The sequence below is a fragment of the Hipposideros armiger genome, unplaced genomic scaffold, assembly GCF_001890085.2.
Source record: "Hipposideros armiger isolate ML-2016 unplaced genomic scaffold, ASM189008v1 scaffold_919, whole genome shotgun sequence".
Classification (NCBI taxonomy): domain Eukaryota; kingdom Metazoa; phylum Chordata; class Mammalia; order Chiroptera; family Hipposideridae; genus Hipposideros; species Hipposideros armiger.
In genome coordinates, this window is record NW_017732269.1 from 336,855 (window position 1) to 355,822 (window position 18,968).

General features: G+C 41.9%; 1 protein-coding gene across 2 annotated transcripts in view; it reads left to right on the forward strand.

Moving 5' to 3' along the window:
• Window positions 1-18,968, forward strand: part of CENPP (centromere protein P) — a 268,335-nt gene that overhangs the window by 220,666 nt on the left and 28,701 nt on the right. The gene's annotated exons all lie outside the window — the stretch shown is intronic.

An 18,968-nucleotide genomic window follows, 5' to 3' on the forward strand; every position in this document is an offset into this window, starting at 1 on the left:
ACACCAAGACTGACAACATTGCACAGAACCAGACTGTATAGTTTCTGAGGTCCCTGCTCTAAAATTTTGTGGTGTAGTGCACTGTTACATGAGTCCTTTTGCACAAACTATTTTAACCACAGTAGTGCATGGAAAATGCTGGTATTAGAGTTCTCTTCCCCTTTATTATTATAGCTATAACTATGTCCTGAAACATGGCTCTGAACAGCCGCTCTGCAGGGTTTAGTGCTGGCCACCCAACAGGATGTGAGCAGGTCCCTCAGCTCCCGGGCCATAAGGGCAACTAATGCAGGTAACAACCCCAGAACGTGTGTCTGAGTCCCTTTGCAGCATCTTCACCTCTCTGGTATAGAGCACCAATGAGATAGTTTTTCTTTTAAGCGTGCAGTTGCTTTCCATGTGAAAACTTTGTAGATAACACCCAGGTAAAGCTAAATTTTGGAAATTTTAAGTTGGGCCGCTCTCAGAAATGGGAGTCCTACTTTGCCTCAGGCCTATTCTGTATCCCTGCCCTACTCAATCACCTTTTCAGCTAATTCACGCTGAAGCGTGACAGTTGCTTCATTTGCTTTTTTTTTTTTTTAAGATTTTATTGGGTAATCGGGGAAGGGGAACAGACAAGTTGCTGTCCTTTTGTTCTTCTGTCTAGTTGTGGAGGACGCCGCTTCACTGGCCCATGTTGGTATTGTGATCATTGCACTCTTCCTGGCTGAGGCAATCAGTCGCTGACCATTGGACGGCCACTCACGCTGGCTGCCAGCTGCTCATGCTGGCTGCCGGCCACTTACGGCAGCTTATGGCAGCCCCCTGCAGCAGGGGCTGCAGCCTACGCCGTCGCCGACAACTCACGGCAGCCCAGCTCCAGGTCAAGCTGTTGTTCACCATCTTAGCTGTAGAGGGCACAGCGTCACTGGTCCATGTGGGAAACGAACCGGTGGCGCTGCTGCTCAGAGCTCACGCTCCCAAGCCAACTCTTAACCAACAAGCCACTCGGCCGGCCCACTTCATTTGCTTTTACTGAATTTGCCCTCTCAAAGGAATATTAACATTTAAGTGGAGCACTGATGTATGAACATGTTGTGATATATTTAACCATTCCCTTACTGGCGGACATTTGGGTTTCCCCTTTTTGAGTTTTGGTGCATGTTCCTAGGTTGCTTTCAAAATGATTTTAGTAATGTATACTCCCACCAGAAATTTATAAAATGCCCATTTCCCTGCCACTTTATTTTTTAAATTATTTTTGTATTTTTCAATAGGTAATACATGTAAGTGGCATAAATTTTTTGAGTACACATCTAAAATTTTCAGTTTTCTATATCCAATATTGACAAAGTGGGTGATTCTTCCCATCAAAGACAACTAAAAAAGCTGGGTCGTTATGAAAACATCTTAAAATCATCAGTGAGATCTCATTGGGCCTAGATCTGAGAGGGCCTATGAGCAGCTTTTTGCCTTGGGGGTGTTTGCCAGAAACATTAAAGACAAAAATAACAGTGGAAACAACTGTATACCAGAGGTGGTCAACAATGCTAAACATTGTTTAAAAAAAATAAAAACTAATAAAATCAGTAGCCAGACTGATACAGGGGAAAAAAAAAAGGAGAAAGCACAGGTTATCAGTATGAGGACTAGAAAAATTGCTCACTACAGATTCTGAAAACATTTAAAAGAAAATAAAAGGATATTATGAACAGCTTTATGCCAGAAAATTTAGATGATATAGACAATTTCTACGGAAAAAAGAAACACAATAAAACTGTCAGAAGAAGAAATAAAAAATCTGAATTATCTATAACTATTCAATTGAATTCATAATTTCAAACCTTCTCACAAAGAATACCACAAGCCTATATTATTTATTAACAAATCAAGACTTGTGAAGGCCAGTATAACCATACTACAACCTGTCAAAGACATTACAAGAAAGGAAAATTTTAGCTCAGTCTCACTAATGAACACAGAGTCAAGAGAAACTAAAATATTAGTAAACCGAACACCCTTATATAAATAGGGTAATGCATCATGACTACATTGGGTTTATTTAAGAAATACCTGGTTGATGTAAGGATAAAATGCAAACATTTTATGATTATCTTAACGTTTAAAGACAAAAGAGGGGAATAAAGGAAGAAAGGCAGGCAGCCTTTTAGCATTCTAGAAATAGAAAGGAACTCCTTAGTCTGACTGAGTATCTACAGAAAACAACATTTGTCCACTCCTAGCTATATACCCAAGAGAAGTTGCAACATATATCCACATGAAAACTTGTACACAAATTTTTGAATTATACTGCACTGTCGGTAACAGCCAAAATGTGGAAACAGCCCAAATGTCCATCAGCTGATGAACAGATAAATAAAATGTGGAATATTATTTGGCAATAAAAAGGAATAAAGCGTTGACACATGCCACAACATGGATGAACCTCAAAAACATGCTCATTGCAAGAAGCCAGGCACAAGAAGCCACATAGTGTATGATTCCATTTGTATGAAATGTTCAGAACAGGCAAATCCGCAGAAGCAGCAAGTAGATGAGTGGTTGCCGAGGTGAGGAGGGTGGGAGTTGGAGCAGGATGGGGAGTTACTGCTAGTGGGTAATGGGTTTCTTTATGGAATGATCAAATGTTCCCAAAATGGGTGATGGTGATGGCTCCCACCTGTGAATTTACTAAAAACCACTGAATTGTGTACTTTAAAGGAGTGAACTTTATGGTATGTAAATTATATCTCAGTAAAGCTATTATTTAAAAAAAAATACTCAATGGTGAAATATAGAAAAATTTTCCTCTCTGGGAATGAGACAAGCAGGCCCACTGTAGCTCTTCGCCAGTACAGTAAAGCAAAAAAAAAAAAAAAAGTATAAGAAGAAAATTTGGGGGCAGGCCAAGTGGCTCAGTTGGTTAAGAGCTCGCTCAAGAGTACGAGCTCTGAGCAACAGCGGTTCGAGTCCTGGCCTGAGCTGAGCTGCCGACAGGTGGCAGAATGGCTCAACTAAAAAAAAAAAATTTAAAGTCTTCTTAGTCTCAGGTGATATGGAAAATCTGAAATAACTTTCAGATAAGTTATTAAAATCATCTAAAGAATTTCCACAACATAAAAAAATCAATTGTGTCTTTCTGCAGTTAGTGAATGAAATCAAGGAAAGGATGTATTTTAAATATCAAGTATATTAAAAAATATATCAAGTACATTGGAATAATCTAATCAAAGATGAGCCAGGTAACTTCAGAGAAAATGTTGAGAGAAATTAAATGAGAAAATATGGGGGAAAGGAGGTACCACCCTCAGGGAATGGAACACTCAGGATTGCAAAAATACCATTTCTAGTTAAACTGATCTGACCTGAGTGATGCATTTTCCATCAAAACCCTAACAGTTTACCTTGCTGGGTGTTGGGTTTTTGTTTTTGTTTTGGGGGGTGGGGCGGGTATGGCACTTGACAAATTCTAAATATATATGGAAATACAAAGGCCAAAGAGTAGTTAAGCCATTCTTGAAGAAGAACAAGGCTAAAGGATATTCTATCTTAAATATCAACTCTCATTATAAGAAACAACAGTAATTAAGACAGTGTAGTAATGATGTAAGGATGAACAGTGAACTAGTAGAACAGAAAGCAGCCCAAAGGACTCATTCACATTTAGCTACTTGGTTTATGAGAGAAGTGGCCCTGCCAGGTAGGGGACACCTTACCTCACCCAGAATTGTTTAGATGGACTGAGGGATGAAGACAGAAGAATCTGCAGATGTGGAAAGAGGCCTGTACTTGTTTTGTTATGCTCCCGAGACTAGAGCCAGCATCATTGGGCAGAGGATACAGACAGGCTGATTGGGGCTTAGTTTAAAACAAACAGCTCATCACCAGAACTGCCCTGCTCAGCTGCCTAATGAGGTCTGAGTTGGCACGACCGGGAGGATTCTGGTCAGACCAGATGACATTGTTCTGGGAATGCCACAGAAGGCATTGCTGAAGGCCCTGAACTCCACAGTACCATTTTAGCAATAAGGTTGCACGGTTCTTTGAACCGGCCTCCTTAAGATGGCGTTGTCAGGCCAGAGACCTTGGAGGCCCATCCTTCTCAGGGATTTCCCTCAGTCCCTGAGCTGATTTTGATCAGGGGCCAGGTTTAGTAAAATGGTCCACATGGAATGTCAACAGTGGATTGTAGTTCAGGTTCTCTAGCCCACTGCCCTCCCCTGACATCCTACGTCTGGAACAGGCCCTGAGTCTCCATGCTGAACATGTCAGATGGAGAACACATCAGTGGTTCCTCTGCATTACATCTGGGTATAGAGACAAATGCCAGTGAGCAGATGGTACAACTTGAGGAGGTCTAGGTGCTGAGGTCTTGATAAGAGGAGCTAATCGAAACAGTTCCTTGTTTTTGAGAGTGAAGCGTAAGAGATGACATTCGATATAGCAGATGTCCCTGGGCCTGTCATGTCTTCATCTAGCATCGTTTGATTTCCTGTCCTGCTGCAGGAATATTCCATCTGGAGGCTGGAAAAGGAGAAGGGATTAAGGCAGGAGTACAAATGAGGGTTCTCATACGAAGTTCCAGGGTGCACAAGTTACAATCAAGAGAGCAAGACATTAAATAAATTGCCATGGGGCTCCATTCTCTCACCTTGACAAGTATCCTTTACAATGACTTGGAGATCTGGGATCACACTTCGAACCCTGAATTCTTGAGAATTCACCCCCAGCAAAGTATGGCAGCTTGGGAAGGAACAGCCAACCCCTCCCATTCCACGCCAGGTGCTGTCCAGGCTGGGAGCTGCTTGTGTGGACGCCTAACTGTACTCCCATGCTCCTCAGTACCACACAAGCAGAAGCTCTGGGCCAGGGTTTGCTCACCTAGTAGAGTGGTGTGTCCGCAGGGTGACAGAGCCAGGGAGTGGGCCTGCATGGGCCCTAGAAACAAAGCTATGTGGGCAGGGGCCCTGGGGTGTCAGGTGCCCAGAGCATGATCTTTAGGGGAGGTGCTTGCTGGGAGAGAGCTCGTGGGCACTTTGCTTAGTGGGGAATGGTATGGCCAGAGGGGAGCCAGCATGGAGCCCACTGAGTGCTCCCCAGAGACCCCCCTCACCCAGGTCTAAGTGTGAGACTAGATTAGAAGCCAAGAAGTGTCATGAGCGGTGGTAACCACAGTTTCCAAGGAGAGTGTTCTGGGGTGGAGCAAGCTATAGGGGTGTGTGAGAACTTGGGTGTGGGGGTCTCCGCGTGATGCAACACACTTCCCAAACGATGCCATATGTGATGACATATGTTTCTAAATGTACTTAGCTCGGGATAAGGGAAGTGCTATCCTAAGTGACACAAATCAGAGTAACTGTTCCGAAATAATTTGGTTTGGGGGGTATAAAAAGTACAGCAGATACACATGTGAGAAGCAAGCAGATCCTCATACAAGCCTGAAGAGAGCGTCTCCATGAACTTGTCCATGAGTCAGGAGCAGACCTTTACGTTTGCCAGGCCAATCTTGGGCATGGATTCATACCTCCATCTTTTTGGATCATGACCTGAACCTGAAGACTTGACTATGTCAAGAGAGTGATATTCAAACCCAGGTGTTAAATGATGGCAGTGACTGCGTCTTGGAGGGATCACAGTGGAGCCCGTCCACAGCATCCTTGGATCCAGAGTGTGGCAGTTTTGCATAATTTTTTTAAAGATTTTATTGGGGAATTGAGGAAGGGAACAGTGTTGGGGAATTGGGGAAGGGAACATTGTGTTTTTCCAGGACCCATCAGTTCCAAGTCAAGTTGTTGCCCTTCAGTCTTAGTTGTGGAGGGCGCAGCTCAGCTCCAAGTCCTGTTGCCATTTTCAACCTAGTTGGGGGGGGGCGTGCAGCCCACCATCCCATGCGGGAGTTGAACCAGCAACCTTGTTGTTAGGAGCATGCACTCTCACCAGCTGAGCCATCCGGCCACCCATTGGCAGCTCAGCGGCAGCTCAGCTTGGGTGCAGCTCACTGGCCCCTGTGGGAATCGAACTGATGACCCTGTTGCTCAGAGCTCACGCTCTAACCAACTGCGCCACCCAGCCAGCCCTAGTTTTGCATAATCTTTTTTGTTCCTCCTCACCTACTAATATACTCACACTTCTGTCAGCCAGGAAGACTCTTCCTATATTCTGCCTGGCTGTCCTCAAACTGCCATCTATTACTTCTTTTCATTCTCTACTCGATTTCTTGAAAAAGTAATCTAGGAAATGCCTCCACATATTCACCTCCCATTTGTTCTGCATTCTATTGCAATTCTGCTGCAGCATTTTTGGCTGTCATAAGAGTGCCCTCTCAAACGTTCCAGTGGCCCCTGAAGCCATCTAGTCAACTTTCTATCTTGTCGTTTTCTTTTTGATTGTCATATTCTTGGAAGTCGATCTGCTCTTCTTTCTTTCTCATCATTTACTGCCCCTCCCCCATTCACATTGTAAATGTTGGTGCTCCCATCCTTTTTCTCCTGCATGATTTGTTCATTCATTGAGCACTGATCACATTGCTTTAACAGACGCCAGTGAGCTAGAGATCAAAGTCCTAAACTGTTTCCTGAGCTTTCTACTCAGATCGCCAACTCCCATCGGTCAATGTGGTTTGGGTCTCTCCCCAGCATTGCCTCAGCACACAGAGAACAAGATGTACTGTCTGCCCCCAAACTTGTTATTCCTCCTGTATCCCTAATGCAGACACTTCATGGAAATGCAAGATTTCCCTAGCCACTGGTTTTACTGACTAGAGGGGTTTTATATTTTAGTTTCATCTCTGCTTTTTATAGCTGATTATCTAAGTTTAGGCTTGGCTGGAGATATACATTTCTGTCATGTCCCTGCAGCCAGGATTCTGTTTTTGCCTATCCAAACCAACCTGTTTTAACACTTGTAATATTCCAGCAAGAGTTCAAGAGAGTTTACATTACAGAAGAAATGTTGTACAAAGAAAACTGTTACATTTGGTATTGATATTTTAGTTTCCATTCTTAAAAATGACAGTAAGTCATTATTTTGCCATAAGAGTGCATTCAAATTTAAAAATGTAACGTATGCTAGTGAGCACCTAGTTCTGTAGAGATTAAGATAACCTAGGAATAGACCTTTTCAGCATGTTGATAAGCAGAATTAGGTCCTCACCTTTCCTCCACACTCTGTACATGAAGGCTGTGATAGAGAAACAAGCGGCCAGCATTACTGAGCTTCACTGTGTGCCAGATGCCTGGTTCTCTGTACACCAAGCACAGTGCTCGCGTATCTCACTTCCTTAACCTCATGATATGCATTGTTACCCTCCTGATACCGTGCTAAGGTCCTGCTGCCTGCCACTTGAAAAAGTTAAAAATCAAGAGACATGGTTGGTGAAAAGAAAAGCAGGTTTATTCAGAATGCCAGCATTCTGGGAGGATGGCGGACTCCTGTCCAGAGGCCATCTCCCTATTTCTAGAATGGGCAGGCAGTTTTATAGATACATAAGAAGAAGAACAAAGGAAAGGGGGAGTCAGTCAGGCAGATCTGAGGGCTGACGTCCTTCCTGGGGTCTGGTCTGTTTGAAGACAATATTATCTCCGGACTCAGGACTTGTATTTCACCACCATGGCCTGAGAATTTATGCATCATCAGTAAAAACTGCAAGGGAATTGCAAATTGGATTTCTGTGTCCAGATGCCTGAGGATTAAGAAGTTGCCCTTTCCAGGTTAGGATTCTGTTAATTAAATGGATTAATGAGGTATGGGTAGCTTTGAGAAGTGGAACAATACAGAGTTCTTAAGTCAGTCAGCAAGGGGAGAAACAAAGAGAAAACAGCTGAATATCAGGGTGGATCTAGCTTACAAGTGGCTAGATAGCAAGCTATGGGGTGAGTAAAACTGCAAACGACCTAAGTCTAATTATATTATTGATTTACCAAATTTCACCCTTACACCCCGATTTACAGAGGACGGAAGCTGAAGCATTACAGAGGCTACTACATGAGGAAACTAAAGCTTCACAGAGTTAAGTCATTTGCCCAGCTTGCTGAGAAATGGGAGAACCAAGAGGGATTCCAAGTTGGTCCGATTTCTTTTTCCATAACAGTCAGGCTGGAGTCTCTGGTCAGCTCTCTGCAGCATTCCTTCCCCAGCAGATGCCTCAGAACTGCAGAAGTATATTCCGCAGCCCTCAGCAGCATATGGCCCCCCACACCCATAAAGCCATAGTGTCAGATGCCTTCGAAATGAGAACCAGATTGCTCGGGTACGTGGAGGGCAGATGCAGGGAGTCATTGTAAAGCTGTCCAGGCTGGAAGTCCTCTCTGCCACCTGCCTCCCAGTGAGAACTGGGTGAGTCACACCCTCCTCTGGGATTAGGTTCTTAGTCTGTAAAGGAGGACCACTAGGGACTCCTGAGGTGTTTTTTCTCTGGCATTCTGGATGCGGTGTTCCCGTGGCGGGGGGGGGGAGCCATCCCAGCCACAGCCGCCAGAACTGGTCTTTTCCTGTAATTTTCCTTCTGCAGACCCTGAAACCCATATGATTAGCATGAGGTTTGTGCAAAGATTACACATATGGTAGTTTTAACATTTGCTGCGAATGGGGATTCTTTTTCACTGATACACTGTCTGAAGGAGATGGCTGTAAACCAGAGTAACCACAATATTTACAAAGGTATTTAGTGAAAAAGACAGCTTTGGCAACCAGTGTAACCCATCACTCTTGGGGGATGAAGCTCGCTTGAGGTTTAATAAATCAAAACATAGTGTATTTGTCCACGGCTTCATTTTTTTCCTCGTAACTGGTGGTTGATATCATCTTTTTCATTTCCATTATAATCTTTTAGCATCCAGGAGTAGGAAAAAATTAATGTTAGCTTCATTTGTTATGCTGTATTTCCATTTTTGAAGAGAAATTTCATTTTAATTCTGCTAGATACGTGAATAAAGTTTTCAAACTGTTCTCAGGGATTTACGGAATTTTTATAAGAATAGTATTTTGTAAATTACTGACTTTTTTGTATATGTGCAAGGACATTGTTTTGGAATTATGTTCTTTCCTCATTTTGCCCAGATGAGATTAATATTAAAAAAGAACATAATTAAAACTACACCCCCACCAAATATACAGCAGAAAAGAACATTTAGAAATTTCTAGAAAATGTAAAGATGAACATCATCCATAATCATACCACTTTGAGATTAATCATGCATAAATAATAGGATTTCAAACACAGTACTTTGCCCTGAGTTGTTCTGCCAGAGTGCCGAGTTTGAGTGTTGCTGCTCACCGGCACAAGTGTGCGTAATCGTTGGCTTGCCACGATGGGGTAAATTAACATTAAAAGCAAACGTACTTTTAAAAAAACTAAGTCCCCATGTTCTGATAGCCTGCTCTTTTCCTCAGGCCCTAACTGAAGTATTTTCTTTTCCACCATTTCCCTGTAGCACTCTGGCTCTGCTGCTTGGCCAGCATTGAGGTTGCCCTGCTTTGTATTATGAATAGTAGTTTCCATCTGTTTTTTCCCAACAGGATGTAAATACTGTGAGGACTTATACATCTATATACTGGTGATTAAGTCATGCAACAAGTTTTTATTGAGTGAGCCTTGAGCTCATTATTGAAATCTGTAACAGTAAAGAAGGTTGACATACTTCTTACAGTCAGAATCAGTTCTGACCAGTAGCTGCCTTGGCATTAAACAGTGTGATTATTTCTGCGCTGGGGAGTGAAGTGTTATGGAAATATGTAGGAGATACCTGTCTGGAGTTGTTAGAGCAGGCATTAGAACATTCTACCCAGATGATCCTCCCCTCTTTCCAACATTCAGTTCTCTTGGCTTTCATGGCCCCACTCTTGTGTCTCTCTTATTAATCTCCTTTGCTGGCTCCTCTTCCTACTCGTCCTGATCTTAGGCCTGGAACCTCTTCTCTATCTATAATTTTTCTCAAGGTGAGTTTGGTCATCTATATACTATCTGTATGCTGGTAATTTAGCTGCTTTCTTGACAAGTTTACTTGAATGTCTAGGAATCCTCCCAAACCTAACATCCAAGTATTTATTAAATATGATTGCAGTCATATTTAAACTGAACCTTGAAGGTTAAATAAGAGTTTGGTCGCTGAGGGATAAGATAAGGGATAATGTTCTAGGCCGAGAGGAGAGTGGGAAAAGGCCTGCGACATGATGACACAGGCACCTTGTGGGAAGTGAAAGTGACCCTGAGGTCTGGAGGGTGTGAGAGAAGTGTCTTTGGAAATGGTGTTGAAGGTTTGGGGCTTTCCCCAAAAGCTGCAGGGGAGGAGCATAACCAATTCTGCATTTCACAGGATAACTCTGTGGTGTGGCTTAGGAAGCAAATTGAAAAATAAAGTCTAAAGGCGGGACCATTTAAGATACCACTGCAGTGATTCAAGAGAAGGAGATTGCGAGGGTGAACTCAAGAGATACTTCGGTAATTAGGTAAAATCAGCAAGATTTAAGATGTAAGGGGAAGGGAGAGAAGAGGAACCACATATATGAAGCCCAGGTTTCTGGCATGAGCCAGCTGCCTAATGGGAGAGACATTTCCTGACATGAGCACAGGCGGAGGGAGAAAGATCACATAATCAGTTCTGCAGATCCTAGAACCCTGGGCCAGGTACTGCCAGTCCCACGGCATGTGGGTTCATGGTGCTCAAAACTGAGTGATATTATAGACCAGGATATATACTCAGGCCTTTGGACAAGTTTTACAAGAATTACAAGAACTTAAAAGAAGAGACTTTTAAAACTCTCAAAATAAGCACTTTCACATATAGTTGATAGAAATGTAAATTGATAGATTCTTTATATAGGTCATTTCAGCAGCCTTTACTAAATGTTAAGCAGGTCTAAGATTCTATCTAACAAACATTTCTGCATGAATGTACAAAAATATCTTACAAGGCTATTCATTGTAGTGTATAAAATAGTGAAAATTACTGTGCAGTGTCTTAGCTTATTGCCTTAAATATAACAAAGTAGATTTGTATTTATTGACATGGGATATATCTTAGATCGATAAATGGCAAAAGCAATCATAAGTCACATGTATGGTAAGTGTGTTTTGTTGAGCATTTTGTGTATCCCGGCAATGTATGTAAAGAACTCCAAAAGGCAGTAAGGAAAAGACACACCCAGTAGAAAAATGGACAAGCAATTTGAATAGACTATTCACAAAAATCAAAATTCAAATGGCCAATAAATGCATGTGTTGACTCCACCAGTAAAATAAGGGAAAAACTATCTGAAGTCACCATAAGATAATATTGCACACACACCAGAATGATTAATAGTAGAAAGACTGACAGTACCAATTGACAGAATATGAAATAGTGGTATTCTCATGTTCTGCTTCTTAAGTTGGTACAAACACTGATATTTATGTGTAAAAGCTGAAGGTGCACATACCCCTTTGTATATATCCAAAAGAAATGTGTGCACATGTGTATCAAGAAATATGCACACAAATGTCACAGCAGCATTATATGTCATAGCCCCAAACTTGAAATAACCTAGATGTTGTTTAACAGGAGAATGGAAAAGTATAAATTGTGATATTTTCATGTCATGAAATATTATTTATGATTAAAAAGAACAAATGACATATTCGTAGAGCTGCTCACAACATTGTGGATGAATCTCGCAAAATCCTGGGCAATAGAAACCAGACAAAAAACAATATACAGTAATACCTTGGTTTGCAAGAATAATTCGTTCTGGAAACAAACTACTCATATTGCAAGACATCTCTCATTTACCATATTAAAATGTATTAGAAATGTTTGCTCGTCTTGCAGAACACTCGCAAACCAAGTTACTCGCAATCCAAGGTTTTACTGTATACTTTCGAGGTCTAAAAATTGGTGGAATTAAGCTATAGTGTTTAGGTTTGCACACTTAAGTAGAAAACTAAGTTATTTGCATAAAAATCAAGGTAGTCTCACCTTTAGAGAAAAGTGAGGGGCACGTGATTGGGAAGAGGACTGCCAGCGGGCTCCTGGGGGGCTGGCCGATTCTGTTAGGATGTACGTTACATTTTATGCATTCTTTTTTTAAAAATTAGTTTCAGGTGTACAAAGCAACGTAATAGTTAGACATTTACGCCCCTCACAAAATGATAACCCCCTCCCCTAAGCTACTACCCCTGACATCTTATATAACTGTTACAATGCCATTCACTATCTTCCTTATGTTATACTCCACCTCCCATGACTATATATATATATATATATATATATATATATATATATATAAATTTAATTATAGTTGACATACAATATTATTCTACTTCAGCTTCAGGTGCACAGCTCATTGGTCATGCATCTACATAGTCTATGAAGTGATCCCCCTGATAAGTCTAGTGCCCAGCTGGCACCTTACATGATCTTTATAACATTGTTGATTATATACCCTATACTGTCTTTCATATCCCCATGACTATATTGTGTCTACTAATTTGCACTTTCTAATCCCTTCACCTTCTCCCCTATCACCAACCCCCTCCCATCTACAACAGCAGCCAACTTTTTTTTTTTTCTGTATCTCTAAGACTATTTGTGGTGTTTTTTTGCTCGTTTATTCTGTTCTTTAGATTCCACATATAAGTGAGATCATATGGTATTTGTCTTTCTCAGTCTGGCATATTTCACTTAGTATAATATTCTCAAGGTCCATCCATGTTGTTGCAAATGCTAAGATTTCATTCTTTTTTATGGCTGAGATCTTATTCATTCTTTTTTTTTTAAGTTTTTTTTTTTTTAAGATTTTTATTGGGGAATTGGGGGAGGGGAACAGACAAGTTGCTGTTGTTTTGTTCTTTAGTCTAGTTGTGGAGGATGTTGCTTCACTGGTCCAAGCTGGCACCATCATTGCGCTCTTCCCGGACGAGGCAGATCACTCGCCGGCCTCTGGATGGCCGCTCACAGCGGCTGCTGGTCACTCACGCTAGCTGCCGGCTACTCATGCTGGCTGCCGGCTACACATGGTAACTTATGGCAGCCCATTGCAGCAGGGGACTGCAGTCTACGCTGTCGCTGGCAACTCATAGCAGCCCAGCTCCAGGTTGAGCTGTTGTTCAGCATCTTAGCTGTAGAGGGCAGTGTCACTGGCCCTCATATGTGGGATCCGAACTGGGGTGTCTGGCATCCCAAGCCAGTTCTTAACCAATGCGCCACTCGGCTGGCCCCTAAGTTGTTGTTTTTTTAACTTTATTGGGGAACAATGTGTTTTTCCCAGGAACCATCAGCTCCAAGTCAAGTTGTTGTCCTCAATTTTAGTTGTGGAGGGTGCAGCTCAGCTCCAAGTCCCGTCACTATTTTCAGTCTAGTTGCTGGGGGTGCAGCCCACCATCCCATGTGGGAGTTGAACCGGCAACCTTCTTGTTAAGAGCACGCGTTCTAACCAACTGACCCACCCGGCTGCCCCAGAGATCTTATGCATTCTTAAGACACATTACGTTCTGTGCTTTTCCTAAAATCCGGTATCAAAAAAACAAATCCAAGCAGGAAAAAAAAAAGGAACTTCAGGGCCGGCCGAGTGGCGCGATGGTTAAGAACTGGCTTGGGATCCCAGCCAGAGAGCCCCGGTTCGGATCCCACATATGAGGGCCAGTGACACTGCCCTCCACAGCTAAGATGCTGAACAGCAGCTCAACCTGGAACTGGGCTGCTGTGAGTCGCCTGCGACAGCATAGGCTGCAGCCCCTGTGGCAGTGGGTTGCCATGGGCTACCGTGTGTAGCCAGCAGCCAGTGTGAGCGGCCAGCAGCCGCCTTGAGCGGCCGTCCAGAAGCTGGCGACTGATCTGCCTCGCCTGGGAAGAGCGCAATGATGGTGCCAACTTGGGCTAGTGAAGCAACGTCCTCCACAACTAGACTGAAGAACAAAACGACAGCAACTTGTCTGTTCCCATCCCCCCAGTTACCCAATAAAAATCTTTAAAAAAAAAAAAAAGGGAACTTCACACCTGAATACATTATAATGAAACTGCAGATACCAATTTAAAGCAGCCAGAGGGAAAATGGATTGGAACACCTTCAAAGTAGCAAACTGACTTTTCAACAACAGCAGTGGAAAATAGAAATCAGATTGATAGCTTCAATATGCAGAGAGAAAATATTATTTGAGAGGAAACCTATACCCAGCACACAAAAAAAATATCTTTCAAAATTCAAAGTGAAGTAATATCTGCTTCCCCATGTTGATTGCAGCATTATTTACAGTAGCTAAGGCATGGAAACAACCAAAGTGTTCAGTAATAGATGAATGGGTAAAGAAGATATGGTACACACACGCACACACAGGAATACTATTCAGCCCTAAAAATAGAATGAAATCCTGACACTTCTGACAACATGGGTGGACCCTGTGTTATAAATCAGACAGAGAAAGATAAATCCTGTGTGACCTATCTCACTTATATGTAGAATCTAAAAACAAAAAAATAAAATCATTGAACTCATAAATACAGAGAACAGATTGGTAGTTGCCAGAGACGATGGGGTGGAGGATGAGTGAAATGAATCAAAAGGTATAGACTTGCAGTTATAATATAAAGTAATGGACAGCATGGTGACTACAGTTTATAATACCGTGTTGAATATTTGAAAGTTGCTAAGAGAGTCGATCTTAAAAGTTCTGATCACAAGAAAAAAAATTGTAACAAGTTCTCATCACAAGAAAAAAAATTGTAACTGTGAGGTGATGGATGTTAAACTAGACTTATTGTGGTGATCATTTCACAATATATACAAATATAGAATTACATTGTACACCTTAAACTAATACAATGTTATATGTCAATTATATCTCTATAAAACTGGAAAAAATTACAACAAAATAGAGACAATATATGTAAGTAGATACTGAGAGAATTTACCTCTAATAGAATTCATTGTAGAATGAAAGGATACCCTTCAGGCAGAGGGCACATGAACCTAAAAGGAAGGTTTGAGATGCACGAGGCGATAAAGAGCAAAGAATGTGGTAAATACTCCGACAGTGACTGTGTAATGAAATCATAATAATGTCAGTGAGATCTTTACTTGTAAAGCTAGAATTTAAAAATACACAGTGATACAAGGGTGACTGAAATTTAAATTTTTAAAGTCTTTTCTTTCTTCATGAGGAGGATTGAGACGTAGATCAATTTAGACTTTGATGAGTATGCATGATAAAATACATTAACCATTTGACAAACAGAAATAGAGCATATAACTTCCCAATTGATATAGCGGGGAAAAGGAAACGTGTAAAAAGCTAATCAAAAAGAAGGCAAAGGGGAAAAATATTGAAAAGAAAGTGGTAAAAGTCAGCTGTGGTGGGACTTCCAGCATTCCAATAGCAGAATGAAGAAGTCAGTGAATCTTCTCCACAGGAAATAAGTGTAAAGGTGGAACAATTTTTTAAAACAAAACAGCTGTTTCAGTGTTCTGGGGATTGACTGAAGACAGAGAACAAATAATTTGGAGCTTGATTCTGCCCTCTCTTTTAATATTGATGCTCACTCATGATGTTCTAGATAGTCTTTCTGAAAAATGTATCTCACGTATCTATCCCATACTCCTCATTGTCACTAATGGATTTGAAGACCACTGTGTGTGTTAAGACATTTTGGTTGCAAGTAATAGAAACCCATTTCAAATAAGCCCAGGTACGAAGAGGATGCATTGGAAGGACATTGAGAATACCGTTGTCTGGGAGGGCAGTAAGTCCAAAGGGCCTGGGACCAGGAATGGGATCACCTTCATGGTCCAGGTGGGCCTTGGGGACTCTTGCTTTATTATTCTGAGCTGCCTCATCCATAACACTTTCTGTAAATTTAGTTTATTCCCTTCTGGGTAGATCTCACCTTCTGCAGAACAGCTCCCATTGTGCTGACAGACATCTCCAAGAACCCAAGCCTGCTTACCCTCAGTGGAGCATCTTCCCAGATTGGTAGTCTGGCCCTCAATTTCAGATTTCTCCAAAGAAACTGATTGGGCCAGCGTGGGTCATACGTCCACCCCTGGTCCTATCAACTATGATCTCTAGAGTCAGGGTGAAGTGCTGGTCAAATGAATGTGGCTGGGTGGTGGTGATACAGGGTAGCATAGAGTTAAATACATTCAACAGAAGAACTTTCACAGAGTATCCTATGTAAAGCTTTTGTAACAAAGAATAAGTTATTACTGTTTAATGTGACTGCCTTCAGTCAGCATGTGTTTGTCTTTACTTCTCGAAGGAAAAACTTTTTGTTGGAATACTCTTTGTATAGCCTCGTACAAGCTGTACCTTGTACAAGCATTTATCAATTATTTCCATTTAGTTTGATTCATTTACAAGATGTGATTATAGAAAGCTTATATAATTTTTATCCCTATCTCATAACTGTCCTTTAATTATATACAAGGTTCAAAGAGTATGGTTGCTTTATTTTATTCTTGGCCTTTTCTCTGAATATGTGCTTAATTTTTTGTTTGTTTTGGAGGGAGGTTAAAAACCATTAGTTATACAAAGAACAAAGTCCTTGCTGGTTAAGGGTGGTTTTGCTTTTCAGCTGGCTAATTTCAAGCAGTCTTCAGTGAAACAAACAATATTTTCCATCTGAAGTCACCACCAGCCCGGTAGCAGAGGGAGCCATACCATCATCTGTTTATGACAGGGTGCTATTTAGTGGCTGTACTTCAGAACAGCAAGACTAAATGTTAAGTGATTTCATGCTAAAAATGGCTTACTTACGTCTTTGGGTGGGGGGAGGATTAGCAGTGGTCGGGCACTTAGCTTTGTGTCTACACTTCAGTGACAGGCCCGGTGCCAACATGACACTCTGTGCAGATAGGAATGAAACCATGGCGACTGGTCCCGCTCCTCACGCTTTCTCAGGGCCCGTCCTCACCACTCCACTGCCCCTCAAGCCCAGCGGGCCCTTTTCATGATGCCATCCACAGCTGGGCACAATTTCCTTCCAGACAAGCCCCTTTGCTTCTCAAAATCAGGTGAGGGTCTTGCCTAGTATGTGTTTCACATTCTTTGTGTACAGAATAGGTACCCAGCAATGTATTTCTTTGTTTCTATGTTTGTTTTAACCAACTAGTCACATTGTTTATTCAGCAGGCACTTATGTGCAGGAATAGCACTAATTGCTTCTGTCTTGGGCCACGCATCTTTCCTAAAGTTCTAGAGACATTTTTTATCTAAAAACTCCCCTATTTTTACTTTCTCATTTAAAATGATGTTTCTCAATCATTCTTCCATACATTCCAGTTGCACTAACTCCCTTTTAGTTTCTTTAGCTTTTTCATTTGTAGGTTGCGTACATTCATGGATTCACCACGTTTGTCAAGCACCTACCGTGTGCCAGCCGTTCACAGCGAACAAACCACTGTTATCACATTGCTTGTTACCGAGTTGCTTCAGCACTTCATTATTTAGCTGGAGGAACAAATACGTGTGCCTGTCTGTGAGGCACAGGTGACATGAGATGTGCAGGAGCTTCCTGGAGACATGGCATTTGAGTAGTGACAAGAAATCTTACAAGTGCTGGAAGGCCACTGTTCACTGGGAGACGGGGGTGAAGTATGAGAAGCAAAAGCCATGGGCAAGCTTGGGGACAGTCCACAGGGGGCCTTGAGCACCACAGTTTAGAAATTTAGCCTTTATTCTAGGCTCTACAAAATCGCTTTAAGTTTTTGAGAAGAATAGTGACATGAAAACATTCATGTTTTAGGAGGATGATTTTGGAAATGTGTGAATGATATCTAGAGAATCAAGAAATTAGGGATGATATCTAATAAAGAGTTTGACCCCATTTTTGATACTTGACTCCTGACATCTCTTAAACTTCTTCTTCCCCTCTGTCCACATCTGGGCAAGCTGATAAGAAAGCCTGCATACTCGCTACATGGCACCAGCAGGACCAAAGCACACAAGCTCTAGCCCAAGCCCATCCACAGTAAAAGCCAGAGCCAGTCGCCAAACCTGCTCTCAAGCAGCTTGAGAGCTGCCCTTCCCTCCCAAGCGCCTCATCACAGGAGTAGTAAATGTCTTCACAGCCTCTTGTACTGTGTGGCTCCATCAGTCTCAGCATTCGAACCCAAATCTGTCTGGGGGTGTTCATCGTGCTCTATAGAGCAGCCGTAGCACCACACATGGTGGAGAGAGTGTGAACATCTGTCGTTCGGTGCCCCACACCTTGCCCACCTTACAGCACCCCATTTTCTGAGGCCGACACATCCTGACTAATACACACAGTGTCAGACTGCACAGCCATTCAGAAGAACCAGCAGCTCTGCGCCTTCACAGGATAAGCTCTTCAATATACATTGTTGTGTGGAGAAAAGCAAGAGAAAACAATAGGAGCACAGTGTGATTTGATTCACTGATATTTTAATATTGAAGTGCAAGATCTGACAATCTCGTGAACTTGTTGCAATGATGTGGTAACCTTTTTTGATATCAGAGGGCTTATTCATTATGAATTTGTATCAACTGGACAAACAGTTAACCAAGTTGACTATTTGAAAGTGCTGAAAAGGCTGCATGAAAAGGTAGACGGCCTGAACTTTTTGCCAACAATTCATGGCTCTTGCATCATGGCAATGCACCAGCTCACATGGCACTGTCTGTGAGGGAGTTTTTAGCCAATAAACAAATAACTGTATTGGAACACCCTCCCTACTCACCTGAGCTGGCTCCCAATGACTTCTTTCTGTCTTTCTTTTCTTTTCTTTTCTTTCTTTCTTTCTTTCTTTCTTTCTTTCTTTCTTTCTTTCTTTCTTTCTTTCTTTCTTTCTTTCGTTCTTGTCTTTCTTTTCTTTCTTTCTTTTTCTTTTTATTGTTAGTTTCAGGTGTACAGAACAATGCAATAGTTATCCTTTTCACCCTTCGCACAGAAACAACTCCCCTCCCCCATCTACTGCCCTCCCACCCCCGATATCATGCTTATCTATTACAATTCCATTGACTCCATTCCTACACTCTACTCCACGTCCGTGACTATATG